General features: G+C 36.6%; 1 pseudogene; it reads right to left on the bottom strand.

The window, feature by feature from the left end:
• Positions 1-1078: 1078 nt before the first annotated feature.
• On the bottom strand, positions 1079-19152 carry LOC101440762 (rho GTPase-activating protein 5-like; annotated as a pseudogene).
• Positions 19153-23172: the final 4020 nt, after the last annotated feature.

Raw genomic sequence — 23172 nt, 5'->3', positions numbered from 1 at the left:
AGGAATGATATACTAATTGCAGTGAGGTTGCATGCAGAAGCAGCTTGATTTTTTATAGTTTTCTTTTTTTGTTTATAGAGATTAAATCTCTTCAGTAATGCTTATCGTGTGGTCTTAGATCCATAATGTAAATCAATAAGGAATACCATATAGTTCAAAGAGAAAATAGCTCATCCTTTTGAATGTGAATTATCTGTAAGAAATATGAAGTATACTACTGAACCCTGAAACATGCATGTTTAGAATTGCTTTTTCTCTAATTTCAGGCTTACTGCAATTACTTCTTACCTATATAATACCAAGAGGATTGATCTATAATTGTGGGTCTATCAGCTGAGGTTACAATGGTGCTTGTAACTGAAGCAGTATCATTGGTTTAACCAACTGTGCTGGGTTTGAAGGTGATGGAGGAGCCACAGTGTTCATAGTTTCTATAATGTCTCCATTGTAAAAGAAAAACTGACACTACTGAATGAATATTTCAACAACAGATTGATGGCTCGCAGATGTAGACAGAAACTTGATTTTCAAAATCAGGTCTCATCAAGGTTGACCCAAAATGAATGAATAAGTTGTCTGTTGTCATTAGATTGACTTTATTTTGCTGAAAACCCTGTTTACATGTGTTATTACATATCCGAATACATCATAGTTTACAGGATGGAATTTCTCAAGTTTCTTTCAGTGCATGAAGATGTTCTATTTTATCTGTGATTTTTGTTGCTTCCAATAGCACTGGATGTAAAGAACACAGAATTAAAAGATCTGGCAGAGTTGCAAAGAAAGAAGAGCTCCAACTACAGCATTTACTATTACTTTCAATGATATCAGATTGAAATCATGACCTTGATCAAACAGCTTTTGAATGTTGTCTTGATTAGTTTTAGTCCCACGAACATGTTAGAGTCCTTCAGTACATAATCCTGTATCTTCAATAAATTCCACTCATTCTTCAACAAATAATGGTATAGGCTTTTCCTCATAAAGCAGATGCTGAAGGGGCATTCTAAAGCAATTAATTTCCAAATTTCTACTTGTTGGTGGATTGAAGTTCTTAGTTTTCTTTTTCAGTTTTTTATCATCTTTTACTTTTGAATTTTCTTCTTATTTCCTTATCATCTAATTTCTAGTCTGAAATGATTTCAGGATTATCAGTATCATCTTTCCAAGTTTCAACTGGAGAAAGAAGTGGATCTTCTTCACTTCTATGGTGTCTTCCTTTTCTTTTTGTTTTGTAAGTAGTGAAAGCCTCACCAACACTTGTGTCTGAATTATGTTCTCTTATAGTATGACTTGGCTCTACTAAACAAGGTTTTAGACTTATATTTGTATTTTGAAGGCCATTGTTTCCCATTACCTTTTGAGGTTCTATCAGAAAATCCATTTTCTTCATTTCCTTGGGTGTTACTTACAAATGAGATTCAAATTCTGATAATGTGATTTTGACTATCATCTTGGACAACATTAATCTCATCAGAGTAGTCCTTATGCTTAAAAATTGTGTTAATTGATTCTGCACAGTTTTCAGAGAGATCTGTGTCTTTTGGATGTGCCAAAGGCATCCTAGAAATCTGTTTCCTTAGAGTTTTACAAACACAAGCTTTAATTGTCTTTAAATGGTTCAGATTTAGTATCTTCACATTTGTTTAAGGTGCAACTGGTTAGGTTTAATAGGTAGAGGGACTTTATGGTTGTGTTTATGATCATGACAGTTTGGAGAGCCATGAATAGGATATTGTTTTCCTTCAAAATCTAGTCTATATGTAGAAATATCACTCAGTATTGGAAGTAACTGTACATCATCCCCAAGTGGACTATGAGGAGGTGGTGCTGGTGTCATAATCTGAATAACATTATGATAATATAGTAGATAGTAGAAAATTATCTTCACTCTGATGTGTTGATTCCTTTGTATTATCAGATAAATGGAAGTTTTCTATCATATTTTTTCTCTAACACATCACTGAAAAACAGATTAAATCCTCACAGGGCCTACATGATGGAATAGAGGAGCGTATGGGCCATGATGTGAACCAATGTATATGAGGTGCAGAGGTGCCCAAAGATGTACTTACCAAATCCAATGGATGTGTCATGATGATGGGAACGAGTGTTGTTGGGGGGGGAGAGGGGGGGTGGGGGGGTGGGGTTGAATGGGACCTCACATATATATTTTTAATGTAATATTATTACAAAGTCAATAAAAAATAAAAAAATTAAAAAAAAATACCTTAGTTTGCCAATAATACTGAAATAAAGAATACAATGCAGTAAATTTTACAGTGATCTCAGTTGCTATGTGTTCATCTTAAGTCATTCATTCCTTGATGGCCTCATATAAAAAAAAAAAATCTTCTTGGCCATCAGTAACTTCTACCAGCTGTAGAGGAATGATGTCCTGAACTTCAGAAAGAAATGCTCAAAGCATTTCCATTCATGCTTCTGTTTGACAGAGTAAATTATACCCATGAACCAGTTCATCTTTCCTTACTCTAATTGAGGAATAAGATAATATTGTGATCTGTATTCACTTCCTTTTTCACCAATGATTTTATTAAGCACTAAGGACTTATTCTGTTTAGCTTGAGCAGTCCTGAAAGAATGAGAATCAAAGAAGGGTGAAAGAATAAGATTCACACATGGCACACATGACAATTTTCAAGTCAGCTTCTGGTACATCCTTATTGGTTGGGAACTGGGACTCACCACATCTAAATTGTGTTTAACTGATTCCAACACTCCTCTTAGAGGGTACTTTATTTGGGTTACATTAAATTTATGAAGATAAGTACCAGCAGATACATCTAAAAAAGTACACTGTAACATGTTTGCCAATTGCTGCTATTGGTGCCTGAGATTTGATAGATTCTCACTAATGGAATCTCTCTGATTAACCATGGAAGTATTATAAATTGAAAATTAGGTATATATTTATCTTTTCTGATATGAGAAGCATCAGTTCTTGTTCGTTCAATAAATCTCCCAATAAAATTCAGTGACTTAATGAAATTAAAACAGAAGCACCCATGTGGTTTAAATACAGCAGTCTACAAGAGACTCAAAACATAAGGTGATTTAGCATCAACTGGCTAATGATCTATTTCATAATTTTCCCATCTAAGGCATAATTATCATCTGGGGACAGTGTCCTTTTCTCATTTGCTAGTTCTTGGACAAGCCATCTTCTCTTAAAATGAAAAGGTAAACTTTATCTATTTTTGTACTATCATGATACACCCCTAAAAGCCACGATCCAACTGGAAAGACTACTGGGAAATAACTGTTCTACTTTAATGTCTGTGCAATTTTGGCCACTAAGACATGTTACTTTAGTAGGGTGATAAACAAACCCTACTTGCTATCAGGTGCAAGTTTCTTAAACCTTTATATCTAAATTCTTTACTCAGAACTATGAATCTCACTCATTTTATCTGAAGTAGGTGTTGCATTAAGATCTAAATCATAAAAAAGTTCAGAATGTTCAAAATGCGTTTTCTGAAACTATTCTTTTGCTTTTTCTACTACTTCTCACTGATGCCTACCATACACCTCTTTGCTTTAGCCTCAGTGATAAATTTGAAAGATTCATTCTCCATAACAAGGCACATACATTCCTCCCACTCCAGGTGAAGTGAACAGATTTTTTTCTGAAGTATTTTTGAATTTTTCCTTCATCTCTATCCTACTCTTAATTATTAAATGTTGTACATGGTTATGATAGACTTTTCCAGCTTCTAAAGTGCATAGGAGGTAAAATAGAATCTGAGCATCATTAACTTTGTTTAAATAATTGGTTTCATCCCAAGGAGTTTTCCCTAGCACCACAAAACCTAACTGGGAATCTACTCTCTTTCATTAACAAGAAAGTTTCTGACCAATTTAAATGTTCAGTCTGTCTTAGATTTGGCAAAGGAATACTAAACACTCTTAGTAACGTAATTATATGTTCTTATCTCCTTTTCCTTATATGTTCCTGTTTAAGTTGCTCTATATGTTTTGAGAATGTATTTCTGACCTTTCTTTTTACGTGTAAATTGATGTATTCTTCACAATCAGGAAGATTTTTTAATTTATTGCTAATAGTTTTCCAAGTTGAATGATAATCTCTTAGAGTCTACACAAATTTTTCAAACTTATCTGTTGCTGTGAAAACAAGCTGTCTCTGTGTTTTATAAACATTCAGATAGGGAATGATTTTAGGCTTGCCATGAGTTTTATCCAGCATTTGTACCAGTGCAGTGAAACATAATTCAAAGTTGAAATTAGAGTGAACTGATGTTTCCACTACAAGGTTATTTTTCTCACATATTCATCACATTTAGTTACTGCTATTAATACAGGATTTTGAAAAAATATATTATTTTAATTGCTGGACAGAAAAGTTATTCAGAAATTTAAGTTGGTCATCAAACTTCCTATAGTATCCTTGCCTTACATCAATGCACAATAAAAATCTATTTACATTGAGCTTCCCTTCAGCCATTTGCTGCAGTTCAAAGTCTTGCTCTAAGCCTAGTTGATCAGTGCATATATACATTAGTTTTTCTGCTGACTGCAATTTAAAGGCAGCTGCACATTTTATATATGGTTGCAAATTCATACTCGGATGAGGCAAGAAAGTTTGGACATCAACAAACTCTGTTCAATGACAAGAATTTTACATTCTATTCTATTTTCACCAGTTTGTGTTACTGACATAACCCCAGTATAAAAAGTGATCATTCTTTACTACTTATCCTACAAAGCTATAGCGCTAATCACAGAAATATCCTCTGGAAAATGTTCATCTGATTTTTAGTATATAAATTTATTGCACAAACAAGATTTTCCAATCCCAGAGTTAACTTTATCTTTTACAGTCAGAGTCCAACTATACTCAAAATATAGAATGGGAGCTGATGAGGCTCTTTGTTTTTGCCATCATAACTCTCTTCTCATATTTTACGTTCATAAAGATAACCAAATATACTTATTCTGAAAATAAAATCATTTCAAAACACAGATCCTGAATTTCAGAATTGCATTTAGTTCTTTGTATTTCCCTCATTTCAGTGCAGAAAGGTCTTCAAGATCATATGAATCTTCTTCTTAACACAGTCAGTCTCCACAATCTCTTCCTCAAGGGCAGCAGTCCTGGTGGTGGCAGAGGCAGTGACATTCCTGGCACTACCAACACTGCTGCCTCCTCTTCCACTCTCTGCTTGCTTTTCTTCCCTTTGAGCTCACCCAGTCCTGCATACCTTCAGCAAACTCACCTAGACACCAATACACGCTCCCAAACCTCAAATCCTGTGGATCCTGCAACCTGATAACCCACCATACCTCCCTGGCACTAGTGGTGGCCACATCCCTCCCCCTTCCCTTTAACCTGCCTGAGACCAAGGGCTCAGTAATGGCAGCTACTTGGGCTTCAGAATCTAACTGATCTCTCTGTATTTTTAACTTTAAAGTGAGTCTTTTGCAGACAGCATATGGTTAGGTCTTGCTTTTTTAATCCATTCTGCCAATCTCTGCCTCTTCAGGGAAGAGTTTAGTATATTTACATTTAAAGTTACTATTGATGGTACCAAATTTTCTTATGCCATTTTGCTATTTAACCTTTGTAAGTTTTATAATACCATTTTTGTTCCTCACTTCTTTTAAAGCCTACTTTTAAATTTATTTGCTTTTTGTTTAGTACCATATTGAGTGACTTCTCATTTCTATCTGGATATATATTTCATCTGTTTTCCTTATGATTACCATAGGGTTACAATTTAACATCCTAAATATATAGCAATTATATGTTTGAAACCAACTAAACTTCAATAGCAGGCACATATACATTTTTAGACCCCTCTGCCCCTCCACCATTTTTTTTGTACTTGTTACCATGTACGTTATTTATATTGTATGTCCAAAAACTCAGATTTATCTTGACTTTTTATGCAATTGCATTTTAGCACCTTTAGGAACTATGAATTGGAGTAACATAACAAATAATACAACATAATAAAATTACCCTAATGATTACATTTATTACAGGATTTTATTTTTTATGCTACTTTGAATCACTGTTTAGTGTCCTTCATTTCAGTCTGAAGTATTCCCTTTAGCATTGCTTGCAGGTCAAACTAATGGTGAAATGAAATTAAGAATTAAAGAAGCGTTAGAAAGAATTAACAAAACCAAAAGCTAGTTCTTTGAGAAGATTAATAAAATTGAAAAACCTTTAGCTAGACTAACAAAGAAAAAAGAAGAAAGAGTTCCCAGGAGACCTTGACTGTCTGAAGAAGAGCTGGCAATTCTCTCTCTGGATACTGAAATTACTTTCCCTTTGGAGGCCTTCAATTGATTGAGTAAGACATCACTCACTGGTGACATTAGTCTCCTTGGTTGATTGTAGATGTAATCAGGCATCTATGCAATCAACTTATGGTTGGTTAAAGTCTATGAAATGTCCTCATATTACAATTAGCCCAGTGTTTTCTTGACCAAATAACTGGTCACTATTACCTGTCCAAGTTGGCACATTAGCTTAATAATCACAGTCCACCCCTTGTAAACTTGGCAGTCATACACATCACCTTAAACTATACTTAGTATCTAAATAAAAATAATAACACACACATACACATATATATTTCCACCTAAAAATATTCAGCTGCCCTTCATACAGATGGAACTGTACTAATTCCCTCCAGAAGAGGGTACAAGTCCTTTGATAATATTCCCTCTTAAGCTTGACATCCTTAAATATTACAACGTGAAACTAATACAACTTGTGTCATATGTTAAGGGGAAAAGTTAAGGAAGAAAACAAAGATATTAGTTTTATGTTCATGTACAATCATATTCATAACAAAGCTAGGAAGAAATACTCATGACATTACAGTCTTCATTTCTATAACTGGCCATGTGTTCAAAGTTGGTATTTATCACTACCTTATTCCACCAACCATTCCATATTCCCTTTATCCTCACTAAGCACCTCAGATGGCCATGGCTCTTTGCCTATTGAGGTGGCTCAAACCTTTATTCCTGAAGATTCTGTATCATTGATTTGGATTGGGTTGTTGCAATTTTCCATTTACTTAAGACACAGGGCATTGTAATGCTAAGAGATGTCCTAGAGGATCTCCTGTATTATTATATTTGTAGTAAGATCAGTCACCTGATAGTACAGTAATTCTTTTCTTTGCCTGTTGATTCAGAGGAACAAGGAGCCCAAAATAGTCAGGTGGCAGTTTTAACTTCCAGTTCAATGGAATCATTGTTGTGTTCCCTAATGGAAATACTCCTCCTTTTGGGACTAAAGCCTGTAGACCAACAGAGCTTAAGTTTGCAGGGATAGGAAGTGAAAACTTTCTTAGTGGATTACTAGGGATAATAATGAGTAGTGCCACACTAGTTTCCACCTCTTTATTCTTTGACTAATGAATTCTATGTTAGAAATAGCACCATAGAGTGGATTCTGATTTAGAGCATATACATCCTCCTGGAAAACATAGCCACAGTCCTGCAAATTATTGCCATCTAGTTGGTGCCTGAGTCTTCAAAAGGCCATTCCACTGTTCTATCAGTCCAGCTGCTTCAGAATGGTGAGGAATATGGTAAGACTAGTGCATTCCAAGAGCATGTTCCCATTCCCACTCATCATTTGCTGTGAAGTGGGTTCCTTGATCAGAAGAATTGCTGTATGGAATGATATGTTGGTGGAGAAGACATTTGATAAATCCATGATTGGTAGTTTTGGAAGAAGCATTGCATGCAGGGAAGGCAAACCCATATATGGAGTATGTGTCTTTTCAAGATAGAACAAATCACTGCCCATTCTTAGATGGAAGTGGTCCATTGTAGTCAACCTGCCACCAGGTAGCAGGCTGATTGCCTCTGGAATGGCTCCATGTGAGAGGCTGAATTTGGGTCTCTGCTGCTGGCAGATTGGGCGCTCAGCAATGGCTGTAGTCAAGTCAGCCTTTGGGAGCAGGAAAGCACAAATTGCTGAGCATAACCTCCATCCGTACAACAGTGGTCAATTTGTTTATGAGCTCATTGGGCAAAGGCAAGAATGGCTGGGGAAAGAGACTGAGGACTAGCCACAGAGCAGGTCTACTTATCCATTAGATTATTAAAATCTTCCCCTTTTGAAGTCACCCTCTGGTGAGCATTCCCACTGGACACAAATATTTTCATGATTTTGCCCACTCAGAAAGGTTTACCCACATATTTCTTCCCCACAACTCTGTTCAATTTTCCAGTCATGTTTCTTTCAAGTTCCTGACCATCCATCCAACCCATTGAAAACAGCCCATGAAGTAGAGTACAAACACACCTCTGGCCATTTCTTGTATATACCACTGCCACTTTGTGCTGGAGTGCTGTTTTGCATGCCCAACTTTATGGTTTGGTGGTTCAGACAATACCAAACTAATTATAGGCAACTTGGGACTCATGGTAAATTGGTGGTGGCACATGGCTAAGCATTCAGTCTCTACTATGGCCCAGCAGCAGGCCAAATCTGTTTCTCAAAAGGAGAATAGTTATCTGCAGAGAATGGCAGGGCTTTGATCCAAAATGCTAAGGGTCTGTATTGTGATTCTTCTATAGGGGCCTAACAAAGTCTCCAGATGACATCTCTATTTGCCACTGACAGTTGCAGCACCATTGGGTCTGCATGATCATAAGGCCCAATTGGCAGTGCAGCTTGCACAGCAGTCTGGACCTGTCACTGAGTCTCCTCTTGTTTCAGTCTCCACTAAAAACTGGTCGTTTTTCTGGTCACTCAGTAAATGGACCAGAGTAGCACACCCAAATGAGGAATGTGTTGCCTTCAAAATCCAAAGAGACCAATTAAACATTGTACCTCTTTTTTTGGTCATAGGAGGGGCTGGATGCAACAGCTTATCCTTCACTTTAGAAGGGATTTTTTGGCATGCCCCACACCACTGGGCACCCAGAAATTTCACCAAGATGGAAAGGCCCACCCTGCATTTTTGTTCGATTTATCTCCCATCATCTCTAACATAAATGCCTTACTAATATGTCTAGTGTCACTGCTACTTCTTGCTCAATAGCTCCAATCAATGTGATGCCATCAATATATTGTGATGTCTTATGGGAAAGAGATGATCAAGATCCCTGCACACAATATTATGACATAGAGCTTGGGAGTTGATATACCCCTGAGGCAGGAGAGTGAAGGTCTATTGCTGGCCTTGCCAGCTGAAAACAAACTGCTTCTGGTGGTCTTTACTAATGGCAATTAGAAAAAAAAAGATTTGACAGATCAGTAGCTGCATACCAGGTACCAGGGGATGTGTCAGTTAGCTCAAGAAATGATATTATACCTGGGACAGTAGTTGCAACTGGAGTTACCACCTAGTTGAATTTATGATAATCTGTTGTCAACCTCCAAGATCCATCTGTTTTCACAGGCCAAATAAGAGATTTGAGTGGGAATGTTGTGGTAATTACCACCCCTGAATCCTTCATTTCTTGATGGTGGCACTGATCTCTGCAATCATTCCAGGAATCTGGAATGCTTTTGATTGCTGGAATGCTTTTGATTTATTATTTTGGTAGGTAGGAGTAGGTCTAGTGTCTTCCACTTGCTCTTTTCTACCCTAACAGTCCTGACTCCACAAGCAAGGGATCCAATATGGGATTCTGCCAGTTACTGAATTTGTCTATTCCAATTATGCATTCTGTAACTGGAGAAATAACCACCAAATTTGTCAGGGGACACACTGGTTTCACTGTTAGATGAACCTGAGCTAAAACTTCATCAGTCACCTGACCTTATTAAGACCCTTCTCTGACTGGTAGACTACAGTGATGTTTTGGGTCTCCTGAAATTAATGCCACATTCAAGCTAGTGTCTAAGGGTCCCTGAAATGTCTTATCATTTCCTTTTCCCTAGTGCACAGTTACCTGGTTAAAGGCTGTAGGTCTCTTTGGAGAAAGCAGGGGGTAAGGTTAACAGTATAAAATTTTGGCAGTGTATAAGATCCTTCCTCAAGGGGACCTTCGTCTTCCCCTCATTCAAGGGGCCCTGGGTCAATAAATTGTCTCAAGCCATGGGAATTGAGTAATTCAAGTTAGGGCTTTATTCACTTAACCTAGAACACTTCTGCTTATACAGCTTAAGTAGGAATTTAGCTGGCTGCCCATCTATTTCACTTCTATAATAGGTGATCCATGATCTGTTAGCAAATGCCATAGCTCTATAACTCATGACTCAGACTCTTGCTCCTTTGAATCTGCCTTTCTTTGAGGTAGCCATTTCCACTTTATCTTTGGTGTTTAACTGCTGCTACTTGGTTTCTACCAGCCTGTAATCCAATCATGTCCTAGTGTTTAAAGATTCTCGTTCCATGACAGCAATTCCCATAGTAAATTCTAGACTACAAAGGAAAACAACCATAAACCTCTTCTGGGAAGATAAAGTTAGTCTTACAAATTTATTCCTCACAGTCCTGGTTGAAGGTGTGCCCTCTGGACATTCTTAAATAGTGAATCCATTCTAGCATTCCAATCTCTCAAAAACTTTGGAACTTCTACTGTAGCCCAGGTAAATTGGACATCTCATCCTCAGATATTCTTGGCTATCGTTTTTGTCCATGTTTCAGCCATCCACCAGAACAATTTGTAGAATTCATTCCAGTGCCTTGAGCTACAGCTATGAATACAGAATATCTGCTTAGAAGACACATATCAGTAAATTCAGCCTGATCCAACTTTATATTCCTCTTGCCTTTATTGCATACACTTAATATCCATTCCCAGACATGTTTCCCTGATTCCTGTGTATATACATTGGAAAACTCATGCAGTTCTTTTAGAGTCTAGTTTATTTACTCATGGGTCACACTTTACACTTCACCTTTGGGGATTTGTTTTGATTTTAGTATATTATGTAAGTCCCAAAGAGAAGAGTGTGTGTGTGTGGGGGGGGGGGGGAGTGGATGTAAAGAGAGAAATTAGAAATGTCTTGCAAGCTACTGACCTCAGGAGGGCATTCCTCTGCATTTTCATCTGGTGAGACACGATTTGTCTCTTTAGGCAGGGATTGGAAGGCAATATCCTTAGGGCAGGGTTATGGTTAGGCAGTAAGGCTGGAGTTTGGGTAGAACAGACCTCAGGATCTGGTAGGAGATCCACACTCCCTGAGGCAGGTTGAACACTGGGTGATACAAGCTTGACATTGTATTTTCTCCACAGGGCAGACCATCAAAGGTTTATCTGGGAAAATCTCAGCAGAATTTAGGGTTCCAATGTCCCGACGGATATCATCTAACAATTATGTCTCCATCCAAATCTTTAGGTTTCTACTCCTTTCCAAACAATGCCCTCACTTTCACAGCAAATATTCTGAGAGGATGATATTTTAGTTTCCATTGTAACTCTCCTACTCATACAATGAGATTCTTAGTCTGGTTGTCAGAGGTCTCAAGTCTGTGGCTGCATGAAACAAGATTTTCTTTCAGAGCACACAGAAATTTTCTCATCATTCGTGCATCATTTAAGTTTCAAGTTTAAAGCCTTTACCCCAGCCCTTTCTTTTGTAATTTATCCAGTGATTTAGGGACAGTCAGCCAAAATCATTGTATTTTTAACTCCAAATGTAACATTCTTTGTGATATATGTATCTTCAAAAAAAAAAACAATTAAAAATGATGGGGTGGGGAGTGGGGTATATGGGAACATCTTATGTTTTTTAATGTAGTTTTTTGTATGATCTATTAATTTAAAGATAATTAAGAAATAAAATAAAAAATAAATATCAGGAATTGTAGAATCAAATTAAGAAACATTTAACACAATGCAAGATGGTGATAAGGTGATATGTAGAAACATTATATGATGATATGTATGTTTGTTTTGTGCGTTCACAATGTTTACCCTTTTTGTTTATATATATCCATGTATGAGAGATATAATTTTTAAATATAAAAAGAATTTTAGTAAATAAAGAAAATTTGAAAACACTCACACCCAAATCCTTGATTCTTATAAGCATGGAAGTAGATGAATCCAGTTGTGATATTTTGCATAACTCCATTGCCAACTCCTGCCATAGACTGCCAGCGGCCTCTTGATTATTGGAAAGAGATGCACTAGTGCCCTTCAGTCCAATTAAATAGGAAGACAATTGAAAAAGTCACAGAATCACTTTAGAAATCTCATTTTTAAGATTTTGCTTCTCAAGAACCACTCTCATTACCAAGTTGTATTATTCTTGTTTCTAAAGTGAAACAGAACCACCAGGAGATATCTGTAAATAGTATGAGATTTTATAAAATTATCTCATGCAACTTTGGGGATGCCCACATCCAAATTCCACAGGGCAGGCTGAAAATGAGGGACACCAATGAAGGTCCTTGATGAGTTCCCAGAAGATTTTGGGTGTCTGAAGTAGAACTGGAAATTCTCTTTCTAAATGCTGAAATTACTTCCTCTTTTATCTTCAACTATTTGGATAAGATGTCACTCATTGCTGAAGGCAACTTCCTTGCTTGATTGTAGATGTAATCAGCCATCTATGCATTCAAGTCATGATTGCTTAAAGTCCATGAAATGTCCTTATATTACAATTAGCCCTATTCTTGCTTGACCAAATAACTGTTCACCATTACCCGGCCAAGTTGACACATTAGCTTAATCATGGGCACCAAGTGCCCATGAACAGATGAATGGATAAGTAAAATGTGCTATATACATACAACAGAATATTAGTTGTAAGAAGGAATGACATTTTGACACATGCAACAACATAGATGAATGTCAAACACCTTATGTTGAGTGAAGTAAGCCAGTCACTAAAGAACACCTATTGCATGACCTCACTGATATAACCTAAGCATATTGAACAAACTCACAGAGATAGAGTCTGGAAAATAGGCTACCAGGAGAGAGAAAGGAAGTAGAAAATGGAGAGCCAATACTCAATCCAGACAAAACCTATTTTAAGGTGGAAGGGGTTGGTTTGGCAGTGGATAGGGGTGATGGTGGTACAGGGATGTGAGGAGAGTTGATAGTGTTGGAGTGTGAGGGTGAGAGGAATATGAATGTGATCATCTTGTCATTGGGTGGTACCTCAGTGAGTGAAGATCCACACAATGAACAACAAAATATTAAACTCCCATCCTGGACAGTACTGGTACGTTCTCAAATGGAGGGGCAAGTATCTCTTGAGTATGTAAGCATTGCCTAATAAAAGAAAGAGACAATATGCTGTCTTAAATATTAATGCAAGTAACTATGAATGTTATGCACATATAATTGAAACTTAACTAAAAATAACTATGGCCTAAAGTTACTTCCTGAAAACCTACTTTTTACTCAAATATGGCCTCTCTATAAGTCAAACTCAGGGAATAAATGTACTACCTTCATCCCCATCATGGGACATGACTCCCAGGTCTGAGAATTCTGGTACCAAGGAAATTATATTAAGCACCAACCAAGAATGTATTTGGAAGAAAACCTTGACCAAAAGGGGGACGCTTCAAACACAAAAGAGATTTCATGGCAAAGAAATTTCAAAATGTGTCAGGAGCTCATTCCAGAGTTGATACACATATTTTGGGCAGTTCTATCTAACTGCCACTGTGAACAAAGCCTTAAATAGGGTGCTCCTGAGGGCTCTAGAACATCCAGACACAGTAGGCAAAGCACACAATCCCTTGAAATCAGCACCCTGTCGGTGGTCCTTACCTTAACACATATAACAAATTATTTCTCCAATATAACAAAGTTTGACTCATTTATAATTTCCCTATAAATGATTATTCTCCTTTTATTTGTACTATACCCATTAAATATACATCTCAGAAACTTAAATCTTTGGTCTGTTCATATGCAGGTTGAGCCCTGAATTTCAGAAGAGTTCTAACCAACACTGACTCTCCAGTCCGTCAGACTCACCATTATAAATATCAGAGAAACTGCACCTGCAAAGCAAAACAATTCCTTTTGTCTACCCCAAAAGATCTAAGCCCCCTTTCAATCTGAGGCAGCGTGAACAAAAAATCTCAATGAACAAACATTAGGGGAGAATGTCGCCATGGACAAAGTAAGATTCTGCTTCTCAAGAACCACCCAGTGTAGTAATGGAAGAAAATATAACACTGTTATAAAGGTAGCATTAACAGCAATTCTGAGGGATGGAAGGGAATAATAGGCAGAACATATGGAATTTTTAGGTCATTGGAGTTAAGTGTTAATAAACCATGATGTAAACTTGTTAGCAAAAATGCTTCAGTATTTATTCATCAGTTGTAACAAATGTACCACACAATTGTATGATGTTAATAATAGAAGAAGATGTGGGAAGAGGAGTGGTTGGTCTTTATAGTAATTCCTTATAATTCAATGTAACTTTTCTTTAATCCAAACCTCCTTAAAAATAAAGTTCGTTATGTTTAAAAAAAATAGTTGTTTTGGTGTAAAGACTGAGTTGTAGACCTTTTAATTCTGCCGTCTTCCCCAAAGCCCACTCTGATTTTCATTAGTGAAAGAAAATATGTCATTTAGCTTCATTGAATTTATTAAAGCAAAATAAGTTATCAAACATTTCAGTAGCTCATATGTTAAGACTTAGGTAGTGGTGATTAAGTTTGTCCTAGTTTCAATTTTGTGTTTATTTGCTTTCATTTTGGCTTTTGCTTTATTTTTCTATCGATTTAAAAATCATTCACCTTTAGTTTATTTTCTCCAGAATATTAAAAATACATGATGATACAGGAAATACATGAAATCTTAAAGAAGTAGTTTAGAAGTCCCCTTGTCTAGGACCTTTTACTTGATATTTTTAAAAATCCTACTAAATGTTGATGAATTAATATAAATCTCCCATATTTGGCAAAAGAGTTGCGGAAAAACTGTTGAACAGTTTAATGCTTATAAAAGATCAGAGTTCTCCTATTTATTGTCAGGATGTTTACCTTAAGAAATTTGTTTCAAAGAATTAGTTTATGTGATTATAGTGCAGAGCAAGTATGAAATCTTTTGGGAAGACCAATAAATTGTAAACTTTCAGTTAGGGGTTGATGTTACAGTTTTGATGAAGAACTTCACTTTTCTCAGGAAGCCACAGTTTTTGCTCTTAAGGCCTTTAAACTGATTAGAAGAGAGCAACCTCAAGGTAATATCCTTTAGATCAACCATTCATTGATGTAAATAACATCTACAAAATACATTGACAGCCACACCTACAAGAGTGATTGATTAAATGACAGTACTCTAGCCTAGTTAGGTTAACGAAAAAGCTAATCATAGTAGTCTACCTCTTGTCACTTGTTACCCATACACATATAGTTAAACCAACTAGATCTCCCAAAAAACTAAAGTACTATCTTGTAAAGTTAATAAAATTTCTATCATATGATAATGGGATAAGAGAGGGAAGAGAACAAATATATTTGCCATGTATGTGCATGTGTGCATATTTGTAAACACATTCATTTAAAAAAAAAGAATAATACTCATAACAATTGTTATCTATACATCTTCAACTTGTTATGTGGTCATAGCTGATATTCATAGCTAACTTCCTTTACTATCCATTGCATATTCCCATTACACTCAAAAAGTATCTCAACTTGCCATGATCTTTTGTCTTCTGGGGTGATCCAATGATTCATTCATGAACAGTCTGGGCCATTAGTAGTCCTGCTTGAAATGGGATGTTGTAATCTGTTTGTGCTAACACCTTGTATTCCACTTCCTTCACTGAGCAGTTGCAGCCAAAATTACTTTTTCTGTTTTGAGGCACCCAGGCGATTGATCCAGTACGTTGTCCGTGGGAAGCTGGCATTCAACCTCTGAGCCACATAAGCTCTCCTGAGGTTTTTTGGTTTTTTTTTTGCTTTTGCTTTGCTTGTTGCCTGTTCTTTTGTTTCCCATGTGGGAAGCAGTTACTCAACATGAGCCATATCTGCTCCCCCAAAATTTTCCTTTTTCTCGTGATTCAGAAGTATGAGAAAACTAGAGTGACTGGTTGGCAGTTTTCAAGTTTGATGGAATCTTTGTTGTATCTCCTGGTGGAAGCATTATTCCTTTTGGAACTAACACCTTAGACCATCAGAGCATGAGGTTGTAGGGACAGTAAGAAAAGTTTTCCGTAGAAGTAATAGTGACTGGTCTCACTCCTACTTCAATCCATTATTCTTGGATCATGAATGCTAACTACTAGAGATAAAGCACAATATATTGAACATTTATTTAGAGCATGCACAGTCTTGTGAAGAGCACTGTCCTAGCCCTGTAAGATATCATCACCTAGCTGACACTATAACTTAGACTTTGGAGGTCATTTCCCCATTCTATCAAGCTATCTGCTTTAGGGTAATAAGAAACCTAATAAGACCAGTGAATTTCATGAATCATGTACTACACTTCACTTGCTCTGAAGTGAGTTCCTTGACCAGAAGCAATACTGTGTGGAAGACCATAATGATGTGCAAGACATTCTGTATGTCCATGGATGGTAGTTTTGATGGAAGCTTCACATTCAGGGAAGGAAATCCATACTGTGGAGATCTGGGACCCAGGTTTCCCCTAAGCCCAGATATGAAGACACCTACATGACCCAGACATAAGTTAAAGATTAATAACTCTCCCCAGAGAGGAAATAATGTATATATGGTGTCATAAACCACAATCTCCTCATAGTGGTAAAGCTTCATCCTTGCCTACATAGTAATAATATTACCAGACCTTTCATGTGCACCTGGTAACTTACTAACCCCCACAAAGAATGATGCCATCTCAGGAACTCAATATTGGTCACTGCTGCTGGCAGATAAGGCTCTCATCAGTAACTATAATCAGATAAGTCTTGGCAAATAGAAATCCACATTGTTGAGTTCAAGTAAAACTGCCAACAAGTTACCATAGCCATGTTGTTCATGAGTCTGTTTTGTAATGACAGGAGTGACTTAGAAAAGAGACTGACTGGTATCCACAGAATGTGACATAATTTCCTCTTGACTACTGAAATGTTCCTTTCTGCACTCACCTTTTGGTGAGTATGCTCATGTGAAACAAATGTATTCATTTTTTTCCCAAGTATATAAAGGCTATCCACATACCTTTTCCCCAGATATCCTAATCAATAATTTTCAGTCATGTTTCTCCCAAATCTGACCATCCATAAAAATTGGTTCCAGCATTTGAGCTGGTATATATTCATACCTCTGGCCATAACCATCTACACTGTTTAAAGTTCTGCTCACCTAGAGGGTTTCCTTCACCATTTTTCTTTAGAAAATTTCCAGAAAGGAACTAACATCCTACAGCTGCTCTCTTTTGAGTGGAACCTGAATATCGTGTAAACCTTGTGTCAAACAGGCCTGAGTTTCCTGTTTCTTAGTCAAATGATCATAAGGAACTCCTCATGAGATTATGGGTTCAGAATGGAAAAGGAAAGAGAAAGTAATATAGCAGGAGTGGGGTCCATGCAACTTACTTCCTCCACAACTTCCACCAACCCAATCTCATAAGTATAACACTGCCGTTTGAAAATGGAGTCTTCTATGCACTCCCAGCTTTGTGTTCTGATTCGTGATGGGCAGTTCAGGTCACATGTAATAATGGTTAAGTGTCAGATTCTTCTAAGGTCCAGTAGCAAACTCAAGGCTATTTTTCATAAGGAGAGTAGTTATCCACAAAAGATGTAGTCTTTGCTCCTAGATCATGAGAGTCTTTGCTGTGATTCATCTATTGCTGCCTCCTAAAAGCTACAAACAGTAGCTCTATTGCAAACTGATGCTTGAATCTGCTACACTTACTTGGATCTGCTGGGTCATATTCTTCTAGTGGCAGAAGAACTTACATGGCATCCTGGTCTTGTTGCAGACCCTTCCCTTGTTCTTAACACAATGAAAACTAGCAGCTTTTGGGTTACTTATAAATGAGCCAGTGTAGCTCACCTACATGAGAAAATTTTGCATGTAAAATGCAGAAGAATCCTAGGAGTTGTGCTCCTTTTTGTGAGAGGGACAAGATGCAACACATTATCCTTTATCTTAGAAGAAATACCTTGATGTATTTCAAATCATTGGACTCCGAGAAATTTTACTGAGGTGTAAGGTCTTTGAATTTCTATTGGATTATTTCCTGCCTTCAGAATCTGAATGACTTAAAAAATAAGTTCAGAGTAGATACTATTTCTTGTTCACTACATCCAATCATCACAATATCATCAATATAATAGACCAGTGTGATGTTTAGTGAAAGGTAAGGTGATCAAGGTCCTTGTGGACAAAATTTATTACATATGTGGAAATTTAACATCCCCATAGTGTAGGATAGAAAAGGTGTATTGCTGGCCTTGCCATCTGAAAACAGCTCTCTTCCAGTAGTTTTTACTAACAAGTGCCAAGAAAAAAACATTTGATATATATCAATAGCTGCATACCATGTACCAGGTAATGAGTTATTCTATTCCAGCAATGAAACCATATGTGGAACATAAACTGAAGTTGGAGTTACCACCTGGTTTAGTTGATGATAATCCTCTATCATTCTACAAGATCAATCTGCTTACCATATAAGGTAAATAGACATGTTGAATGAGATGTGGTGAGAATCATCTCCCTAAAACTGTCAAGTCCTTGTTGATGGTAATAATCATTATTTCCTACAGGAGTGCAGTTTTGCTTTGAGTTTAGTATTTTCCTAGGTAGAGGCAGTTCTAGTGACTTACACTTGGCATTTCCTACCATAATAGCTCTCACTGCACAGGTCAAGGTACCAAATGCTGAGGATATCTGCCAGCTGCTAAGCATATCTATTTCCAATTATACATTCTGGACCAGAGAAATCTAGACATGTTGGGTCCCTTGTGAGATAGATCTGAGCTAAAACTCCATTGATCACCTGACCTCCATCAGTCCCTATTCTGATTGTTGGGCCACAGTAACATTGTGGGTCTCATGGAAATAGTGGCAATGTACAACCAGTGTGAAGTAATCCTAAAAGTAGCTTGATCATTTTCTATTTCCCAATGCACAGTCACCTGTAGAGAACCCCTTTTGGGTTACTTGGAGAAAGTTTTACACTGGAAAAATGTAGCAGTGTAAAACTTTGGCTATGAAGGGGGGTCCTTTCTCAAGTTGACCCATACTCACCTTCATTCAAGGGATTCTGAGTCTGTAAACGACTCATATCTGGGAATTGATTGAGAGGACATGACTCTTTATTTTGGTGATTCAATTTGGATTTCTGTTCATTTTATCTAGAACTTTATTTCTTATATCCATCAAATAAAAATTTTATAGACTGCCAATATATTTATTTTTTAGAGACACTAACGAATATCACACGTCTTTGTGAATTATACTGTTCGGAATAATGTTTTTACGTTACTGTCCAGTGAAGTAAACACGCCCACCTTGTTTTAGGGATTAAGTGTCACCACGTGACTCTTACTGCCCTAGGATCCCATTATACAATTGCATTTAAATATACTAGTTCTGTGTTAACAGTTCCCACTGTAATTTCTACCTACAGAAAAGAGCAGTCACAGACATCTTAAGGAATTTTGGAACTACCCTCACAAATTTATTTTTATAGTCATGGTGAAAAGTGTTCCTAGTTGATCCTTGCATGGTAAGTGAGCAGGTCTTACAGGATAAATCCACTCTAACATTCCAATCTCCCTAAGCCTCTGGATAACTTCCTCTATATAATACCAGGGCATTTCTGATATTTCAGGTTCATTCAACATAGTCTACATTTTGGCCCATGTTTCAGAAAGTCAACCAAAAACTTCTAGAACCTTTACAATCCACCAAGCTACAACATTGAAACCAGAATCTCTACTTGTTGGACCCATATCAATATAGTTTGGCTGATCCAACTTTATATTCCTGCCACCATTATCTCATACATTCAATAACCATTTTTCACATGTTTTCCAGCTTCTCTCTGTGTCTTCGGGAAAAAAAAAATCATTCAGTTCTTTTGGTGTGTAATGCACCTCTTTGTAGGTCACAGTTTGTGTCTCACCAAGCTGGACTATAGTACAGCTATAGGTCTAGAAACAAAAAGGTGTGGGAGGGTATGTTCTTAGAAAAGTCATCAGTATATCCCAAAGATAACTACTTCAGGAAAGATCATTAAAAGTTCTTTTGGGAAAAAAAAATGTACATTTCTGAGACAGGGATAAAATATTACTTCTACTACCAATTAAGACTGAAGAATTTAGAGGCTCAATATTTCTAGGTTCATCTTGATCTGCTCATGTGTCCCCATCCTAATTTTCACAATCCATTAATTCCTTATTAATGCCTTCACTTTAATAGCAGACTCTCTGTGAGTTTGGGAATTTACTTTGCATTGGAATTTACCATTTCCTGAATGAGGCTCTAGTTATGATTTTTATAAATCTCATTCCAGTAGCTACAGGAAATAAGGATTTCTTTTATTAGAGATATGGAATCTTTTAATTCATTTATGTGGAACCTGAGCTGAGACTGAAATTTGAATCATGGAGTGATTCCTTTTCTTTCCCCACTTTCTTGAGTGAAGTAGGATAAACCAAACAATCTAATTTTATTCATTAGTGTAACCAAAATATTCTGTGATAGCAAATATATGCTCATCTAGAACCTTACCTTTTTTGGGATTTAATTAGAAATTATATTGCTTAGGAGCAATATTTAATTATGATGATATTTTGCATATCTTCATTGCCCCAAAATGCCATGTCCTATCAGTACTCTTTTTATCAATGAAATGGCACCATTAGTGCAATTAAATATAATCAAGTTAGAGAACCAATTCCAGAAAAAAAGTATCAATTTAGAAATTCCATCCTTAAGACAGCATTACTCTATAACCACTCTCAGTATCAAAATCTGTACTGGTCAAGGTTCTTCAGAGAAACAGAACCAGTATACACACACACCCCTTAAGATATGGAATTGATTTACATATGTGTGGGGGTTGGCAATTCTGAAATCTATAAGACAGGCTAACAGTCTGGAAATTCCTGGGTAGAAGCTTATGCTAATATTGGGGAAGAATTTCATCTCCCTCAAGGATATCTCAGTTTTTTCTCTTTGAGTCTTTCAACTGATTGGATGAAGGCTACCCACATTATCAAGATAATCAGCCTCCTTTACTAGAAGTCAACTGATTATAGATGTTACCCATATCTACAAAATACATTTGCAACACCTAAATGAGCATTTGACTTCCTAACTAGGTACTATACTATAGACTATCCAGGTTAACACATAAAACAAACCATTACTGTTTGTATCATAATTTAACAAAAGTATATGAGGTTGTCATATACAGTGAAAATACAAGGGTTTTCTTACAGCCAAAAGATTGTTTTGTTCTTATCTATATTATTTATACTTTTCTAGTTCTATGGCTCTTTGATTAACCTGGGTTCTACCAAAAGTGCAACCTGAAACATAGGTTTTATTCTACTTAGCAAGTATAATATTGCAGAAAGAAAATCAAGAAGGAGGGAAAATTATGTTGGATATATTGCATGTTTATCACTATAGGGAATTTGCACTTGATTTTGGTGGGTCTTTCTGAGAAGCTGTATAAAATGCAGCTGAAAATTACTTGTAAAAAATTAAAATGAAAAACTTTATCCATTGGATTCCTTCTTGAATTACATGTATTTGTTAACTATGCTATGTATTCAGGTTGCACACTTTCGAGTGCCAAGAAAGTGCCTTTCCTTATTGAACCATGCTTTGGTATCAGAAAATTTAAGAAGAAAATGAGAAATGCATGGTACATGCTTGAAATGAATTACTATAAGGACAAACCAATCAAAGCTTGTACCTAAATATTTACCATAAATCAGAAATGAGGTTGAGAATGTATGAGATAGTGAAAAATGTATATCTAAGACAGTCTAGGCCACCATTTGAACTAGTCAGAACTGCTTCTGTCTTCCATTTAATCTTATCTATTATAAAATATTCCAGTTGATGGTAAACTACTGTATCTACAGAACAATTAGTACAGGAGGTTAACATGTTGCAGACCCCACTCTGGCAACAAGCCCCAAAGATGTAAATTGATATTATCATCCTACCTCCAACACCTATCACATATTTCCTTTACATTCAATCACCAGTTTATTTAGTCCATGAGGGATTGTTTAGCTCTCTTCCCTAAAGACTGTGAGCAAGGTTTACCTTTTCTTTGTTGGGTTTTGGTTTCTGCAATCGCCTGTTTGCTTTACCCAACAAGGAAGCTCCAGTAGAAGCCTCTGTTAATCCCCTCTCTCCACTGTTTAAAACCACCTTAGATTACCAGGCTACTATGACAAATACCATATAATGTGTCATTTTAAACAAAAAGAATTTATTGACTTATAGTTTTGAAGCTAAAAGTAGTCCAAAATCAAAATATCAGCTGACTAGCTTGCTTACATAATCTATACTATTCTGGTGCCAGTTGTTTAGAAAACCTTGGAGTTCCTTGCTTTTTATCTCTGTTTCCCATAACATGGCAATGTCTTTTACTTCCATTGGCACTTTCAGTTTCCACTGACTTACAGCTTCTTCTTGTGTAGTGTTCTCCAACTTCTGGCTTTCAGATTCTTATTATAAGAACTCCTTTAATATGGATTAATGCCCATGTTGATTCACTTGGCTACACCTTAACTAAAAACAACATGTTTAAAAAGTCCTATTTTTAATAGTTCACACTAGAGAGGCACAGAGAAGATTAAGAACATGTGTTTGTTGTTATACATAAGTCAACCTCTAGTAGCAGCTCACCCTTGTGCTTATGGTAATAAGGATATATTACATAAACAGCGTTGCCTTCATTTAATTTTCTGCTGATACTCTGGAATGAGTCTCCAAAAATAGCCAGATGTCTTTAGAGCTTCAGTTTCAGTGAACCTTCATCTGTCTGCTGGGGGAAATTTATTTCCAGAGAATCAGGATCTCCAATCCAGCTAAGTTTATGTTTATAGAGAGGGATTAAATTTCTGAAAACTGCATCACAGGGAATGACCGATTTCCATTGATTTCCTGCTTTGGAAAACTCAGCACTATATACTGGCAATTAATTCAATAAAAACAGCTACTTCTGAAAGATAGCATCTCAACTTGGCCAGGGTATTGTTCCAAGCTAGTATCTTAAGTGAGGTTCTAATTGGTCATTTATCATTCTACTGGGTCATAAGATTCAAGCTGATTC

Source organism: Dasypus novemcinctus, chromosome 1, assembly GCF_030445035.2.
Source record: "Dasypus novemcinctus isolate mDasNov1 chromosome 1, mDasNov1.1.hap2, whole genome shotgun sequence".
Classification (NCBI taxonomy): Eukaryota; Metazoa; Chordata; class Mammalia; order Cingulata; family Dasypodidae; genus Dasypus; species Dasypus novemcinctus.
Note: the sequence above shows the minus strand (reverse complement) of the source record. Positions and strands in the feature narration are given on the sequence as shown.